Genomic DNA, 19,319 nt, shown 5'->3' with positions numbered 1-19,319 from the left:
TTTTTCATGGAAAGATATTTTAAAACAAGAAGCAATTAATGAAAAGTATGCAAGTACCTAGAAATTGCAAATGCTCAATTTCAAATGACATATCCTTTAGCTATCCAACCAGCAAGAGAAGTCATTTAAAAGCTAAAAACTATTGGCAGGAAAATTACAAGAAAGAAATTAATTTCTCATGAATAAAATTCAATATAAATGTTAGAAATATAAGTTAAAATAATAATATAATCATAGAACAATTAGAGAAAGAATAAATTAAGAGAGTGTAATGGAGACTATATTCAATTTTGTCTCTAAACTCAAAGCAAGTAATTTATATATCTCATACTTTATATAATCTCATACTCTATATTTATCTCATATTTTACATTCATCAGAAAAAGTCGGTATGTAGAAAAACTGACTTATATTTAAATTGTCTCCTACACTAAAATCAGATTTTTAATTTTGTGAAATCATAATTTCTCAAGTACTGGAAATACTTCCCTATTATTAAAACTAATTTTCACCTCTGTTAAAGGACCTTCTTAGATTTGGATTACAAACTTATGTTTGTATTATACCAGAAACTTTAACTGAATAATTTTTTAAAACAGTCACTATCTGAGAAGACAATGACAGCATTGTGATAGATCTAAATAGAAAACAATTTCTACTGTTCTCTCTGACTCTTTCTGCAGTAACCCTGGTCAAGACCTCCTGTTGATCAACTCTCGCACCGGCTCTACCAGTCAGTTCTAAAGGATTCCCTTTCAGTTCAAACCCATTAGCAATCGTAAATGTCAACAAAAATCAAAATTAGGTGGTGTTATATCCCAGAAAATCACTCAACACATCAGACTTTTGTGAATTACTTTCTATGATAGGCAACAGTTTGTCTAATATGCTACTTATCAAAAATATACCTTATATCTCTAAATATTTTTATATCTCTGAATTGTATCTTATTCAGCTTATTTGATTCATTCATTTTCACAGGCCTCAGTTTAAAGCTTTTTTCCCCCACATGGACAAGCAAATCATCTGTAATGAAGACTCTGCAGGGTGTTGTCGCAGACATTTTTGTCTGCCACATACCTCATCTGAGATGTCTATTCTGTAATAGGTCTTTCTGGCATTCTTCTGTTGACAGAGCATCAACCTACTGATGAAAATTAGGTTATCACCCCATGGACAAGCATCACTAACTGAAACTCTAGAAACCAAACCATGGAATACTAAGAATAAAAACAGTAAGAATAGTTTCACATGCTGTATATGACATGCAAAATACAGCATTTGTTCTCACTCTTATTAAAACAGAATTATTTTCCTTCACCTGGTCAATGCCAATTAGTTACAATTAAGCCACAATCTTTTATGAGATGTGACATGTCTGTCAATAAAAGGAAAAGTATATCATAAGCCTACTTCTTAGCTGTGACATGCTGTCTAGGCTTTGGTATGCCTCAAGTTGGAAAATACGCCTTTCCCTTCACAAGGAGAAATACCACATGCCACAAAGACTGTGAACCCTGTAGGGTTAATTACTCATGGTTTTCTGAAACTAAAACCTACCTGTTTTTAAATCATATGTTAGTAATATATTTTTATTTAATTATGTATTGAATTTTTTAAAAAGGCATTCTTCTAATAGCAATTTACTTAGTGTTGGGACAATGCCAAGCAACTGTTATTCCTTCGACTACTCTATGATATTTTATTTTTAAATCTCAGGTAATACGTCCTTGAGGTGAATTGCTATAGCTATCTAGTTATCTTCAGACTTTGGACTATCTAAAGCAGTGATTCTCAAACTTGTCTTCACATTGAAATCATCTAGGAGATTCAAAAACATACCAATGCCTATCTTCTATCCCAGAGATTTCAAATTAACTGGTCCTAGAATGACCTAAGCTTGGAAATTTTTTTTTTAATTTTATTTATCCATTTGACACAGAGAGAGAGAGATCACAAGTAGGCAGAGAGGCAGGCAGAGAGAGAGGGGGAAGTAGGCTCCCCGCTGAGCAGAGAGCCCGATGTGGGGCTCGATCCCAGGACCCTGGGATCATGACCCAAGCGGAAGGCAGAGGCTTAACCCACTGAGCCACCCAGGTGCCCCCTAAGCTTGGAAATTTTTAATATATCCTGAGATGATTCTAATGTGCAACCAAATTTCGAAACCACTGGTATATAGGAATATTGATTAACATACCACCTTGTGGATATTAGATAATATTTGCTATCACCATTGTCTGACAAAGTCAAAGAATGATATTCAGAGTAATTAACCTTACTAGTAATTGTTATCACATATTAAAATGCCAAGTATTTTACCAACATTTTATCGAATCCTCACAACATTCCTGCAAGATAGGTATTATTATTCTCACTTTGTACATGGAGAAATAAAGGTCAGAAAGTTTAGGTTGTTTCCCCAATCTCACCAACTAATCAATGGCAAGGGTGCTATTTGAATCCATGTCTATTTGACACTAAAAGACCAATTTTGGGGGCGCCTGGGTGGCTCAGTGGGTTAAGCCGCTGCCTTCGGCTCAGGTCATGATCTCGGGGTCCTGGGATCAAGTCCCGCATCGGGTTCTCTGCTCAGTGGCGAGCCTGCTTCCCTCTCTCTCTCTCTGCCTGCCTCTCTGTCTACTTGTGATCTCTCTCTGTCAAATAAATAAATAAAATCTTTAAAAAAAAAAAAAAAACAATTCTGGGACGCCTGAGTGGCTCCGTCAGTTAAGCGGCTGCCTTCAGCTCAAGTCATGATCTCAGGCTACTGGGATCAAGCCCATTGATCTGAGCAGGAAGTCTGCTTCTCCCTCTCCTTCTATGCTCTCTCTCTCTCAAATAAATAAATAAATAATCTTTAAAAGAGAAAAAATAAAAGACCTATTCTTTCCACTATGCCATACATTTTCAGTGGGGGTAATAGCACCTAAAGAAGTAAAAATTAAAGGAAGTGAAGATCAAAAGATTCTTAGATATTGCAATGGGTTTGGGCCCTCCAAAGTTCAACTCTGCTGAGGAAATCTTATTCTTTAATATTTAATTTCTCTTTTTGAAAAAAAATTAAATTTAACTTTATTTCTCTACCTAGGAGGCTAATAATGAAAAAAAATTCAAGAGACACTCTACTATACCATATTCTGCCTCCAACCATTTTGGTTTTAATAATTAGTTAATATGTATACTACTACATACTATGTATATGTATGTCTATTACTTAATATGTACTACTTAATATGTTAATATGTATACTACTACATACCAAATACATATTATCTACTTATCTACATTATATAGAATGCCTGTAAAGAAAGTGGCTCTCCCCTCAATTTTATAATTCCCAAGTTGTATTTATAATTGAAAGAACCACAGTATAAATAAAACTACATATGTTATAGGTCCTCAAGATGCTAATGATAGGAGAGGAAGTAGTAACTCCATAGAGCATTATCAAAGACATTTGTCTGTTATATTGTTACTCCAGCATTATAGCAGTAGGTTGTTGGTTCAAAACCTTGGGAATTTCTGGATTAAATCTGAAACTGGCCCAGTACATAGAGGGCAAGGAGAGACCAAAGAAGAAAGATAGAACACTCCAGATTCATAGGTGGCAGGTTTAGCAAGGGAACTTACTTATAAGGTTTGTCTTGGGTGGCCACAAGATGAGTTCATATCTACACCCACCCACCAGAATCTTTAATGGGTTTTTTTTTCCTCTTTTTGCCTTTTTTTTTTAAGATTTCATACATTTATCTGACAGAAAGAGAGAGCACAAGCAGGTAGAGCTGCAGGCAGAGGGAGAGGGAGAAGCAGATGCCCCATTAAGCAAAGAGCCCCACACAGGGCTTGATCCCAGGACCCTGGAACCATGACCTGAACCGAATGAAGACGCCCAATAGCCACCAAAGTGCCTCACAATCTTTAAGATTTATACAGAGGCCTTAACTGGATTCAGTCACATATTCTGTGCTGATGATCTCAACAACACATTACTTTCTCAAGGTTGTGTCCTTGAGGCAGCCTTTAATGCTGGGAAAGCAGGCAGAACAGATATTTCAAGTATACGGGGGAGAGTAAGGAGTCTCCAAGTGCCAGGTCTCCAAGGGTCCAACTTGAAGGTCAACTGATATATACCAGGGTAAGCTTTCTGTGATATGACATGAATATATGTCAAATTATTCAAAGTTTAAACATCTGGAGGCAAGAATCAAATCATTCAGCTTTGTATCTCCTATAGCACTGGGTGTCACATAAACTAGTCAACCAACAAATATGCATAAAATTAAAAAGAAAATAGAATTTCCATTACCATACCATCACATAATCCAATACACACAATAATAAAACAATGTTAAGCAAATTTTAATTAGTCTTTATGGCTTCAAATGTTTTTCTACCTTCTTTAGAATCATTAATTTTAAAACATTTTTTATTCTATAAGAGGGGATAGTGTAGGTGCCTGGGTGGCTCAGTGGGTTAAAGCCTCTGCCTTCAGCTCAGGTCATGATCCCAGTGTCCTGGGATGGAGCCCCGCATCTGGCTCTCTGCTCAGCGGGGAGCCTTCTTCCTCCTCCTCTCTCTCTGCCTGCCTCTCTGCCTACTTGTGATCTCTGTCTGTCAAATAAACAAATAATTAAAAAAAAAAAAGAGGGGATAGTGTAGCACAGAATAAGTATCAAACTTTAATTGAATATCTTCTTTTAAAAACTACTAATTTGATGTACCAAGTTGTCACCATTGCCCTATGAATAACACATAAAGAGACATTTCAGGACACTGGCAAGTGCTCAAATACTGAACTCAGACTTTGGCTAAAGTCAATGATAAAGGCTACCCTACAGCAACCTATAGATGCCCTCTTGGGAAGATATATTCTAATTTAAGCCAATCAGTCAGCATGTATATGCTCATATTAAGGAAATATAGAAAAAAATTGAAGTGACAATCAGGAATATAGTGCCATTATGCTTATTTGCCCAAGGCAAAAAGGGCTTTTAACAATCTCCTCAAAGGAGTTATTGCTTTGAAAACTAACAAGCCAATAATCAAGGAGGACTCCTTTGTGAGCATTCTAGAAAATTACCCTGAGGCTTCCAGCTAGTGAAACAAAAATACTTGAGTATGTTCCTGGCAGACAACACCACCAAGAGAGTCCTGTAAGCTATTTGCTGGGAGTTGCTATCCTGACCCATGGCCAATGGACTGTACAGAACAGAATTGAGGTAGAAGAGAAAATCCAAAAGCTTTCTGTAACCCTTCATGCACCTAGAGCTCCTACCTAGACTGAGCATCTTTTGTTATTCATCTCACTGAGGAGAAAATTAGGTCTATGAGAGGGAAGAAAAAAAAACTAATTAAAAAAAAACTAACTAAATTTGTATTGAGAACTCAAGCCAGTTACTTAGACTCAGAAGGGTAAATTAGAATTCAGATCCCTGTGTAAAGGGAATCTGCCTTATCAAAGGAGCCATAATAATAATATTATTAATAACAATAACAACAACAATGATAGTATATAACATTTATTGAACATTTGCTATATGTAAGTAACCATGTTTGGTATTTATATTCATTTTTTCATTTAAAACTTTCAAAAATCTCATGAGAATTTTTTCTTTTTATATACAAAGAAAGAAGGCTAAAGAGTTTAGGTGTATAAAATGCCAGACAACAGAATTTGTTTTGAGTTTTCCTGTGTTATAAGCTATGTTATAAGCTATGAACATGCAACCTTAATCCTCTCACAAAAACCCTCCTTTTCTTCCAGCCATGGGTGTTACGGAGAACCTGTGCGGCCTTTGTTAGGGACAGAAACCTAACTTAAACTAGGCAAAGCATAGATCCTGTTAAAATACAGATTCTGATTCAGAAGGCCTGAGGCAAGACCTGAGGCCCTATATATCTAGCAAATTCCTAGGTGATGTCATAGACCACACTTTAACTAGCAATGCACTAACCTTCTTTCTATGCATTGCCCACGTATGTTTAATGCAGTAGATGCTCTAAAGCTTAGGACTCACCAACAGGAATGAATGCAATCTCACATGCTTGTCTGAGTATGATGACTTCTCAGGACCAGCTGTGTCCCCGTCACAACACTGAAATAGCAGAGGTGTTGCATGTCAAGATCGAGACATATTGGCAGAACTCTGTGATAAAAACACTTTACTATTTCATAGCACCTTTCATTCCAAAGTGTTTCAGAAGCTATATACATTCAGCACCACAGAAAGATGATAGAGGCAGCAGACTCCATGGGGTGAAGGAGGTGTCGAGGGATGGAGTGGGGGTGGAGGAATAAGTAATCCAAGGACAGTAGGACATTTCTCTATTAAAGGCAACACAACACCAAAAAATTATCAATGGAAAAAAATCTTTAAGGTTCATGTTCAAAGAATGATAATGCATAAATGTTCAGAATCACTTTCATAGGATCATCTTCTCTCAATAAATTGCTTATTCATATGGGTGTTCTGTGAGAAAATCAGAAATGAGCTAAACAAACTAGATTACAAAAATATCGGGAAATCTATAAGGTCTGAATCCAATAACTACAGCTTGAATAGACTTTCCCAGTTCTTGATTTAACAATTAAGTCCTAAAATCTTAGAAGACAGCTTTCCATAACATATTCTCTGGCACGGGAAATAGCTTTTTATTTGCATAGCACTTAGTAGAAGAAATGACTTTTCTAAGTACTACAAAATGCAAACATCTAACTTAACTCTAATATACCTGATGACAATGTGGGTAGTTTGTATTTGTTCTGGAGGGGAGAAAAAAAAAGTCATTATATGACAGAACTTGAAAATGGAAACTTTTTAATGACTCCTAGAGTGTTTGCTTTTAAAAGAAATCCATTTTCTAGCTGCTGTTTCCCATTTGTTACCAGGGACTCTTGGGGGGCTTCCAGTGACTTGGAAAGAGTTCTATTTTCACTTCTGCTGGCTCCTGTGACTATATCCAGATGATAAATGAGGACCCACAAACTCCCACAAGACAGTTTTAAAGAGTCTGTTCTCCAGGCAGTATGTGGCTATCTGCCAGGAAAGCACATACCAAATTAAAAGGGCGAGGAGAGAAATCCTTTGCTATTTCATATTTCCTGGGGTTTCCAATGAAGTCATTGCATTAGTCTTCTTTGTGAAATGTTTTAGTAAATGCGCTTATTTATGAACATTCACAAAAACTTCAAGATAACACAGAAAAAGAGAACAGGGATTCTTAGCCCAGAAATCCATCTTTCCAGTCTTTTTTATTCACTATCCTCCTGTCTGTTCTCCTCCTACTTTCACTTGGGACAAGGTGGTAAAACCTTCCCCCAACGGCAGATAACAGTGGTCAATCCATCAGCAGTATGTAATCTTGAATCACAGAGTTATTGTTTTGTCAGAGAAAAAATCATGCTGCTCTTATCCCACAAAGGTATTTTCCTTTAGGAAAAAATCATTGAAAATGACCCACTACTCTTGTGTCGTCACACTATAAATCTGGGCACAGGCAAAGTTCTGCCCAAACTCCTATTATTATAAATGATGAAAAGTAACTGATCCATCTGGTTATCTCTCAGAATTTTGTCAGTTTCACAACTAGAAATGGTGCTGCCAGGCTCACTCCAAAGGAAGCTGGTGGTGAAGTGTAGGCTTCAGATAAGGATTTACACTGAGAGTCCAGTGCTCGCTTCGGCAGCACATATACACTGAGAGTCCAGCTCCAGAAACTGCACAAAAGATTATGGATATGAGACAGGCAAAGAGAAAGGAGCAATCATAAAATTAGTTATTGCAATCTTGCAGATAAATGAATATGTTCCATTTTGGATTGCTGTACATTTGACAATAGCACAGAAACAAAACTGAATATACACCTTGTGAATTATAATAATCTAACTTGCCAGCTTGGAATAACAGTCTAAAAAGAAAGGAAAGTTACCAGTTAGATGGCATATTTTAAGCAATGAAGTCTTCAGAATTATATCCTTATTTGACTCATCATTTGACTTACTGCTAGTCCATTTGTTTCTCAAAAATTTAAGTTGCCTCAACATTTAATTAATATCAACTATATAAATATCATTTGAGGGCTTATTCCATTTAGGCACAGTTTTAGGAATTGGGGATTCTTAGTAACCAAGACAAATATGGTTTTGCCTCTCTCAAAGTTTACTCTCTTTAAAATTTCAGTCTGATTGAGCATGAAGAATGTAATTGTCCTAGTATGAACTACTGAAACAAGAATAGTAGTATTGAGACCTATATGATCCTTACATTACCCACTACTTTTTAAACACATATTTTTTTAAGGGAAGTCTTTGTCTTTAACACAAAATTTACCATACAATCTGTAAAATCTAAAAGTTCTCTTCTGCTGTCTGAGTCCATACTCATTAAAGATACTTTAACATGGATAATGAAACATTTTCAGAGCTCAGATGAATACTGTAACTGAATTTAACTCCAAAAACACCTACTGATGGTCTCTGAAGTATAAAGCATATTGTATGCCCCTCCCCCCCAACCACCAAGGAGCAGAAAACCACTTAAGACATGGTGCCCACTCTTGGTTGTTTTGATGGCATTCAGGAAATATTTACATGAAGAAAAGGAATAGAAAGTAGAATGAGATGGATGCTATAACATAGGTTTAAACTTATGCTCTAGGTGTATGTGGAATCAAAAGGTTAACTTTAGTTAAGACACTAGGAGAAGACCTCCACAGAAGCTGCAATTGCAAGACTGCCATGAAGAATGCGTTAATCTCATCAAGCAGATAAGGTGAGGGCAGAAGAGTACAGTGGTGAAGAAATGGCAACACAATATGGTGGTCAGAATTCTGGTACTCTTTCTTACTAGTTGTATGACTTGGTTAGTTTCTCATTTGTAAACAGGGACAATGTAAGAGTACATCATAAGAGGGCAACTGGGTGGCTCAGCTGGTTAAGTGTCTGCCTTTGGCTCAGGTCATGATTCCAGGGTCCTGGGATCAAGCCCCACATCCGGCTCCCTGCTCGGTGGAAAGCCTGCTTCTCCCTCTCCTTATGCCTGCTGCTTGCCTACTTGTGCTCTCTATCTCTCTGTCAAATAAATAAAAAGCCTTTAAAAAAAAGAGAGAGTACATCATAAGGTTGCTATAAATATTAAATACAATGATTCATGTAAAATACTTTACACAGTGCCTGTTACATAATGCTCAATAAATATTAGTTTCTATTACTATTATAGAGTAAAAGTAAAGGAAGAGGAGCAGGGAAGTATAGATTATTCTTTTTTTTTAAGATTTTATTTATTTATTTGACACAGAGAGAGAGAGCAAGAGAGGGAACACAAGCAGGGGGATTGGGAGAGGGAGAACCAGGCCTCCTGCTGAGCAGGGAGCCTGACTCAGGGCTCGACTACAGGACCCTGGGATCATGACCTGAGCAGAAGGCAGACACCCAACCAACTAAGCCACCCAGGCACCCAGTATAGATTATTCTTAACAAATAGCTGAAGAGGCACATGTAGGACATATTGAAAAAGGGATCTTGAGGGGCACCTGCGTGGCTCAGTGGGTTGGGCCTCTGCCTTCAGCTTAGGTCATGATCTCAGGGTCCTGGGATCGAGCCCTGCATAGGGCTCTCTGCTTGGCAGGGAGCCTGCTTCCCTCTCTCTCTCTGCCTGCCTCTCTGCCTACTTGTGATCTCTCTCTCTCTCTGTGTCAAATAAATAAAATCTTTAAAAAAAAAGAAAAGAAAAGAAAAGAAAAAGGGATCTTGAGAGATAGATTATTGAGGGCCTTAAAATACAAGAAAAGTAACATGGTCTTTATTATATAAGTAATAAAAAAACACCCAAGGGTTTGGCACAAGGGAGTAAGTGACATAACCAAACCATAATTAAACTGTGTTTCACTCTTACCAATTTTAAAATATTTCTAAAGCCTTTTTAAGATGAATAGTTTTACAAGGATCAGGATTTTGAGTAGTGATAATAATAACTACTGTTGATCAAGCACTTAATATATGCAAGCATTGTGCTCAGTACTCTGCATACTTTCTTATTTAATCTTTACCCCCAAAAATCAATAAATCTTGTATAATCAGATAAATATAACAGAAAACTAAAGCTCAAGGAGGTTTAAAAAAAAACCCAAGTTCACACAGCTTAAAGAAAAGTGAATATTATGAAACAATAAGTGCTTCAACAAACTTAATAGCATGGTTCTGGTTTGTTCTATCCTAATATATATCACACTCCATTGTATCTGACTGCTTAATTATCTGCTACCCCCATTAGAGTGAAAGGTCTTTGAACATCAGTCACTGTTGTGATCTAGACAATTAACAATCATGTCAGGAAAAAACAAATGAATGGATAAATGTAATTTTATGACAGAATTTTCCTTAAATGGCATATTTATAAGCTTCATCTTACTTATTGCAAGCCTGCTAGAGCTGTTTCTAGAATATATGTAGAGTTTATATTTTCAATTTTTTATAAACTTTATATCAACAATTTTAGGAATTTTTATGGTCTGATTAATGTATTAGAGTCTTTAAAATCTAAACAAAACAAGACTTTCAGAGTATTTGATTACTGCACCTTGTATTTGTGCCATCAACAAATTCATGTTTTTTTGTTAAATAATTTACATTATCCTAGACAAGGAAAGCTTCAAATTTCTATTCTTTGAATAAACTTTTCCATGAAAAGGAAATAATTGTTTCTTAAAACTAGACTACATTTAGGGTCCTCTAGAGTCAATTTAAGCCATATTCATGCCAGTCAAAAAATAAAAAGTACAAAACAAAGATAGAAACATGAAACACAATAACTCTAAAAATGGGCAATCAGTGAGGTTAAAAAGAATACAAACACTTCAGATCATTTAAACACTTTAGATCATGGGTTTTCTCTGAATGACTGATATTAATTCTCTGACTCCAAACTAACATGACATAAACAGAAGTTATACTGTCACTTGTTCAATACATTAAAACTGATATTATCTGTTACACATTACTACAGATAATCTTAAATGGCTTGCAGTTTTAAAGAGGAAAGCCCATAAGACAACTTGATTTTTCCAGAAGATTTATAACCTAAATAGCTTTTTCTCTTTGGTTCACCACACAAAATGTGAGACTTATGATGATTAATAAAGGTTAAATAGTAGCTAGAAAAATCAAGTCCTAGGACTTTTAAATTACCAGAAATAATCCAGACAGAAAATAAGCATGTAAATGTATCTGGATTGGGTAATTACCAAAAATTTTAATTTCTGTATTAGGATTTCTTTATCTTCCATGTTTCCTATAGCAGTAATAAAGAGTCTGATTCCATTTATGATATTTGACTATAAATAGCTTTTAAGGCCCATCACCACCCTTGTTCTTCTGCCCCTCAGATGGCCAAGCTGGTAAGAAACCCCAGATGCTGCCTTCTTTGGTGCAAATGGGAAGCTCAAACCCTATAATCTCTTGGCCATGCACAGGAACACACACCCTTGACCCATTCCCTAATACAGTAAAAAGGTAAGCCAGTCTCCTTTCCATATTCCTTCAGACTATCTCTGGACCTGTGTGGGAGCCAACCTTGCACTTCACAGAATGTTCCTTTGCAAGTAATAAACCTTTTCATACCCACTTGTTGCATGTGGTATCTCATCAGTCTCAACATCAGAATCAACCTTTGGATTAGAATTCATTCACCTCTACAGAGTGGGTGACAACTGTCAATGTATATTATTTTCATAATTTAAAAAGCACATAAAAATGAACAAAATTTAGGTGTGCCTGGCTGGCTGAGTTGAAAGAGCATGTGACTCTTGATCTTAGGGTTCTGAATCAAGCTCCATGTGGGGTATAGAGAGTACTTAAATAAATAAAACTTTAAAAAAATGAACAAGGCTTAAGGGTGTTGAACTTTATCAGCCTTCACCATGTCTCTCATGCATACACACATCCATGTACACACACACACAGCAAAATATATGTCACTTTTCAATGCGTATTTCTCAGATATTTTGCAAAAATAATTTTACATCAGATTATGGAAGAAATTATACTACTGCTTTCAAATAACCTATGGAAATATTATATAGTATGAATAACCGACAAAATAGACACTGAGGAAATTTTGATCACAATATACTGTGAAAAATAAAGTATTAAAAGTAAACATTTATCAAGTGCTATTGTGAACTAGGCTCAGTGATAAAAGTTTTATACGCATTTACTCCTTTAGCCTTCACAACAACACTGTGCAGTAGATATTTCAGGATCCCATTTTGCAGATGGGGAAACTAAAGCCCAAGGAGATTAAGTAACTTGCTTAAGATCACAAAACTAAGTGGGAGAGGTGAGATTTGAATAACCAGAAAACATGTTTCCATAGTTATGTCCCATAAAATCTCCTAAACCATTTTCTCTATAAAATTAAATATAACTGATTATTAGGGAATGATTCAAGATGAGGGTGTTAGGAAGATCCTGAACTCATCTCTTCCCACAGACACACCAAATCTACAGTTACATATAGAATGAATTCCCTTTGAAAAAGATCTGAAAACTATCTGAACTCCACCTTCAAAGCAAACAGTAAAATCAAGATGGTTAGGAGAGACACAGCCTTGCCAAAAACCCTAGACCCAGCACAGCATCCCTCAATCAGGAGGGATCTCACAAACTGGAGTTTTCTCTGAGGAGTAAGGTGTTTGTGCCCCACAGGCACTCCAATCCTGGACCTACAATGGAGAAATGAGTCCCCAGAACATCGGCTTTGAAAACCAATGGGGCTCACATCCAGGAGACCTACAGGACAGTAGGGAACTGAGAAACTTCTCATAAAAGGCTTGCATACAGACTGACTCACCCTAGGGACCAGTTTGAAAAGCACCTAGACTATATGTGAAGATGATTCCTTTGGTAACCTTATAACATCTGCCAGAGGGGCAGAGGCCTGTTCAGACACTCTCCAGAGCTGGAGACACTGGCAGGCACCATTTTTGTGCTCTCCCTCTACAATGATAATTTTGATGGATGTGTCCAGCCACTTTTCTCTTCTACTGCCTCACTAAAGAAGATCCTAGCCCTGCATTTTCCTAACTCCCTGTGAAAGCAGGCAGGCAGAGCCCTGCACTGCACTCTCCAGCTGAATTGCTAAAGCCAGAGAACATGTGCAATGCACAGTAAGAGCTACCCCTTGATCACCTGGCTCTACTGGCCAGGGAGAATCTTCCATTCCTGGGTCCCACCAGACTATAACAATCAGAAAGACCAATTTTAGCAGACTATCACCACAGAACACCACACAGACAATAGACTGAAACACATCGCCGGACTTTTTGTGAAAAAGACATATTTACTTGTCCTGGAGCTTAATCCTGAGGGGAAGACTTCAGGTTTGCCACATATCTATAGGTTACAAAAGTGCTCTCACGGAATGTAGGTGGAGGGACACCATCTTTGTGCTTTCCCTAGGCCTCATTACAACTCATTGGTGTCTCCCAGAAAGGAGTTTATACACTTGTTTGAAGCTTCAATTTTTGCAACTCTTGCCCAAGACACATCTTTAGATTGGTCTGAACTGGAGGCTGGCAAAGTTTAATTGTGATGGCAAAGAACTCTATATATTTGTATACTTTAAAAGTTCTTACCTGGTTTCCAATTGGCCTGAAACTAGGTGCTGATTGAGAGTCCTCTCTTTGGAACACTGGCTGATCTTGGCATACCCTCAACACGTGGGAACTATTAAGAATAAATCAAGCTGTTTAGGCAATTACAAGGATTTGAGAAACAACCAAGAACTAGGGCCAGTTTGAAAGATAAGGTCCATCTCCTACACAAGGCCATTTCTTAAAAACTGGAAGAGATAACTGTTTCCTAGTACATAGAAACAGAGAGTCAAGCAAAATTAGGAAACAGAGGAATACATTCTAAATAAAGCAACAAGAGAAAACTATAGAGAAAAGCCTTAATGAAACAGAGATAAATGATTCATTTGATAAAGAATTCAAAGTAATGGTCTTAAAGATACTCATGGAATTTCAGAGAAAATGTATAAACACAATGAGAACTTCAGCAAAGAGACAGAAAAATACAAGATAATACCAAATAGAAGTCACAGAGCTCACTGAACTGAAAAATACACTACAAGGGTTTAGCATCAGACTAGATGAAGTAGAAGAAAGGATCAATAATCTATAAGACAGGGCAGCAGAACTCAAACAAACAGAACAACATAAAAAAGTTTTAAAGGTAAAGATACCTTAAGTGACCTCTGGAACAATTTCAAAGAAAATAACATATGCATTAGAGAGGTCCCAGAAGGAGAAGTGAGAGAGAAAAGAGCAGAAAACTTATTTGAAGAAATAATGGCTAAAAACATCCTTAACCTGTGAAAGAGAAAAGACATCCAGATCCAGGAAATCCAGAGAATTCCAAATAAAATGAACCCCAAAAGATCCATACCAAGACACATTATAATTAAAATGTCAAAAGTTAAAGATAAAGAAAAAAACCACAAAAGCAACAAAAGAAAAGCAATTTGTTACATACAAAGTAACCTCCACAAAACTGAGCAGAATTTTCAGGAGAAACTTTTCACATCAGAAAAAAATGAAATTATATATTCAAAGTGCTGAAAGGAAAATCTCCCAACCAAGAAGGTTATTCAGAATTGAAAGAGATAGGGTTTCCCAAACAAGCAAAAGATAAAAGAGTTCTTCACCACTAATTCAGACTTTAAAAAATGTTAAAGGGACATCTTAAGCTAAAAAGAAAGAACATTAATTAATAGCAAAAAAAATGTGAAAGTATAAATCTCACTGGGGAAAGTAAATATATATTAAAGGTAGTGACTTGGGGGTGCCTGGGTGGCTCAGTGGGTTAAACTGCTGCCTTCAGCTCACGTCATGATCTCAGGGTCCTGAAATTGAGCCCTGCATCAGGCTCTTTGCTCAGCGGGGACCCTGCTTCTCTCTCTCTCTCTCCCTGCCTCTCTGCCTACTCGTGATCTTTCTCTATCAAATAAATAAATAAAATCTTTAAAGGTAGTGACTTAATGACTTATGAAGCTAGCATAAATGTTAAAAGACAAAAGTAGTAAAAATAACTATAATTACTATAATCAGTTAAGGAATACACAAAATTATATAATGTAAAATGTGACATCAAAACATAAAAAATGGGAGAGGAGAGTAAAAGAGTATAGTTTTAGAATATATTCAAACTTGAGTTTCTAGCCACTTACAATAAACTAGTTAATCTTTTCTATGTAAGTTCATTATAAACACAAAGCAACAATTTATAGGAGATTAAAGAGGAAGAAGAAGGAGGAGGAGAAGAAATAAAAGAAGAAAAGAAGGGGAAAGGGAAGAAGGAGGAAGAGGAGGAGGAGGAAAGGAGGAGAAGGAGGAGGAGGAAGACAAAAAAAGAAAAAGAAGGGGAAGGAGAGGAAGAAGGAAGAGGAGGAGTAGGAAGAGGAGAAGGGGAGAGGAGGAGGAAGAGGAGAAGGGGAGAGGAGGAGGGGGGAGGAGAGAAATGAGGAGGAGGGGAGAAGAGGAGGAAGGAATTTAAGTATAACACTAAAGAAAGTCATCAAACCATAAGAGAAAAGAGCAAAATAAAAACAAAGGAGCAGAGAGAAATTACAAACAGTCAAAAACAAAATGGCAATAAGTCCATACCTATCAATAATTATTTTAAATGTAAATGGACTAAATTCCCCAATCAAAAGTCATAGAGCAGCTGAATGGATAAAAAGCAAACAAACAAACAACAACAACAACAACAACAACAAAAGCCAAGACCATATATGTGTTGCCTACAAGAGACCCATTTCCAACGTAAGGACGCACATAAACTGAAAGCAAAGGGATGGAAAAAGAAGTTTCACAAAATAGAAATCAAAACAAAGCTGGGGTAGCTATACTTGTATCAAATAAAATTAGTCTTTAGAACAAAGACTGTAATAATAGATAAAGGAGAACATTACATAATGATACACAGTCAATCCCACAAAAAATAAACCTTTATAAATATTTATGCATCCAAATAGCAGCACCTAATATATAAAGTAAATATTAAGTAAATATTAACAGATTTAAGGAAGAAATTGACAGCAATAAAAATAATAGCAGAGGACATTAATATCCCACTTACACCAATGGATAGATTATCCATACAGAAAATCAGTAAGGAAACAACAGCCTTAAACAACACATTAGGCCAGAGAGACTTAAGAGATATACAGAGAATATTCCTTCCAAAAGCAGCAGAAGACACATTCTTCAAGTGTACATGGAGCATTCTCCAGGATACATCATATGTTAGGCCACAAAACAAGTATCAATAAATTTAAGAAATGTGGAATCATATCAAGTGTCCTTTCTGACCACAATGGTATAAAACTAGAAATCAATTACAAAGAGAATCCTGAGAAAATCACAAATACGTGGAGATTAAAAAACATGCCACTGAACAATCAATGGATCAATGAAAAAATCAAAGGAGAAATCAAAAATTACCTTGAGACAAATAAAAATGGAAATACAACTTACTAAAATCTATGGGATGCAGTTAAAGTGGCTTTAAAAGGGAAGTTCATAATGATAGAGTCCCACCTCAAGCAACAAGAAAAATGATTTCACTTTACACATAAAGGAACTAGAAAAAAAAAAAAAGAAAGAACAAATGAAGCCCAAAATTAGTAGAATGAAGTAAATAAGAAAGTTCAGAGTGAAAATATATAAAACAGAGACTAAAAAGACAATAGAAAGGACTGATAAAGTGAAAATCTGGTTCTTCAAAAAATTTTAAAAACTGACAAACACTATTAGCTGGATTCATCAAGAAAAAAATAAGAGACCATTCAAATAAATAAAATAGAAATGAAAAAAGCTACAACTGATAGCACAAAAAAAAATACTGTAAGAGACGACTATGAACAATTATAAACCAACAACTTGGATAACCCAGAAGAAATATATAAATTCCTAGAAACAGACTTCTTCCAAGACTTAATCATGAATAAATAGAAAATCTGAATAGACCATTTTCTACTAAGAAGATTAAATCAGTAATAAAAAAAAGAGAACTCCCAATAAATAAAAGTCCAAGACAGATGGCTTCACTGGCTAATTCTATCAAATACTTAAATGTTTAATATCTATCTTTCTCAAACTCTTTCAGCAAATTGAAGAGGAGAGTATTTTTCCTAATTCACTTTATGAAGCCAACATTACCCTGATATCAAAATCAGTCAAGGACACTCCAAAAAAGAAAATTATAGACCAACATCCTTGATAAGCACAAATGAAAAAATCCTCAAAAAATATTAGCAAACTGAATTCAACAATACAGTAAAAGGATCATTTAGTATGATCAAGCACAGGGATTATTATTCCAGGGGTACAAGAATGGTTCTACATCCACAAATCATATATCAGTGTGATATACCACATTAACCAAAATTAAAAAGAAAAATCATATGACCATCTCAATAGATACAGGAAAAGTTTTGACAAAATTCAACATCCATTTATATAAAATCTCTGAACAAAATGGGTGTAGATAGAATGTAACTCAACATAATAAAGGTCATATACAACAAACCCACAGCTAATGTCATAGTTAGTGGTGTGAAGCTGAATTTCTTCTAAGATCAGGAACAAGACAAAGATGCTCAATCTTGACACTTCAATTTAACATGGTATTGGGAGTCTTAGCCAAAGGCAACCAAACTGGGAAGAAAGTAGTAAAATTGTCACTATTTTTGTGGACAGCATGATTTTATATATAGAAAACCATAAGAGACTCTTAACTGTAAGGAACAAACTGAGTGTTGTTGGAAGGAAGGTGGGTTGGGGTGATAGGGTAATCGAGTGATGGGCATTAAGGAGGACATTTGATGTAATGAGCACTAGGTGTTATATCAACTGAAGACTCACTAAATTCTACCCCCTGAAACTAATAATACCCTATATGTTAACTAACTTGAATTTAAATAAACTCTTTAAAAAAAAAAAGAAAAGAAAACCCTAAAGACTCCACCAAAAAAATCTGTTTAAATAAACGAATTCAGTTAAGTTACAGGGTATAAAATTGACATACAAAAATATGTTGCATTTCTATACACTAAGAATGAACTATCAGAAAAAGAAATTAAGAACACAATCCCATTCAAAATTGCAACAAAAACAATAAAATACCTAGGAATAAATTTAACCAAAAAGATGAAAGTTCTGTCCACCAAATATTATAAGACACTGATAAAAGATTAAGTTAATTAAAGATTAAACAAAATTAAGTAGAAAGATATTCTGTGCTCACAAATTGGAAGAGTTAACACTGTCAAAATGCCCACATTACTCAAAGAATTCTACAGACTTGATGCAATCCCTACCAGAATTCCAATGGTATTTTTCACAGAACTACAATAAATAGTTCTAAAATTTGAGTGGAACCTCAAAAGACCCCACATAGCCAAATCAATCTTGAGAAAGAACAATACAGGAAGTATCATTCTCCCTGATTTCAAGCTATACTACAAAGCTAAAGTATTTAAAACATGCTCTTGGCATAAAAGCAGACACATAGATCATTAGGACAGAAGAGCAAAACCAGAAATATGTAGTCAATTAATCCATGACAAGGGAAAATATTTACAGTGAAAAAAGGACAGTCTCTTTAATAAATGGTGTTGGAAAAACTGGACAGCCATGTGCAAAAGAATGAAGCTAAACTACTACCTTACACCATACACAAATATTAACTCAAAATTCATTAAAGACTTGACCATAAGACCTGAACAATAAAGCTCCTAGAAGAAAACATAGTTGATAATCTTGACATTGGTCTTGGTGATGTTTTCTGGAATTTAAGAGCAAACGCAACAAAAGCCAAAATAAATAAGTGGGACTGCATCAAATTAAAAGCCTCCGCACAGCAAAGAAAACCATCAGTAAAATGAAAAGGCAACCTATTAAATGGGAGAAGATATTTGCAAATCATATATCTATTAAGGTTAACATCTAAAATATATCAGGAACTCCTATAACTGAATAGCAAAAAGATAAGAACAATCTGATTTTTTAAATGGGCAGAGGGTAGTACTAATTTTTTTAAAATGGTCAGAGCAGATTGAATAGACATTTTTCTAAAGAAGACATACAGATGGCAAACAGGCACATGAAAAGATATTCAGCCACACTAGTCATCTGGGAAATGCAAATCAAAACCACACTGAGCTATTACTTCAGACCTATTGGGATAGCTATCATAAAAAAGACAATAGATAACAAATGCTGGTGAGGATGATAAATGGATACATCATGCACTGTTG

Source organism: Meles meles, chromosome 2, assembly GCF_922984935.1.
Source record: "Meles meles chromosome 2, mMelMel3.1 paternal haplotype, whole genome shotgun sequence".
In the NCBI taxonomy this organism is placed as follows: Eukaryota; Metazoa; Chordata; class Mammalia; order Carnivora; family Mustelidae; genus Meles; species Meles meles.
Note: the sequence above shows the minus strand (reverse complement) of the source record.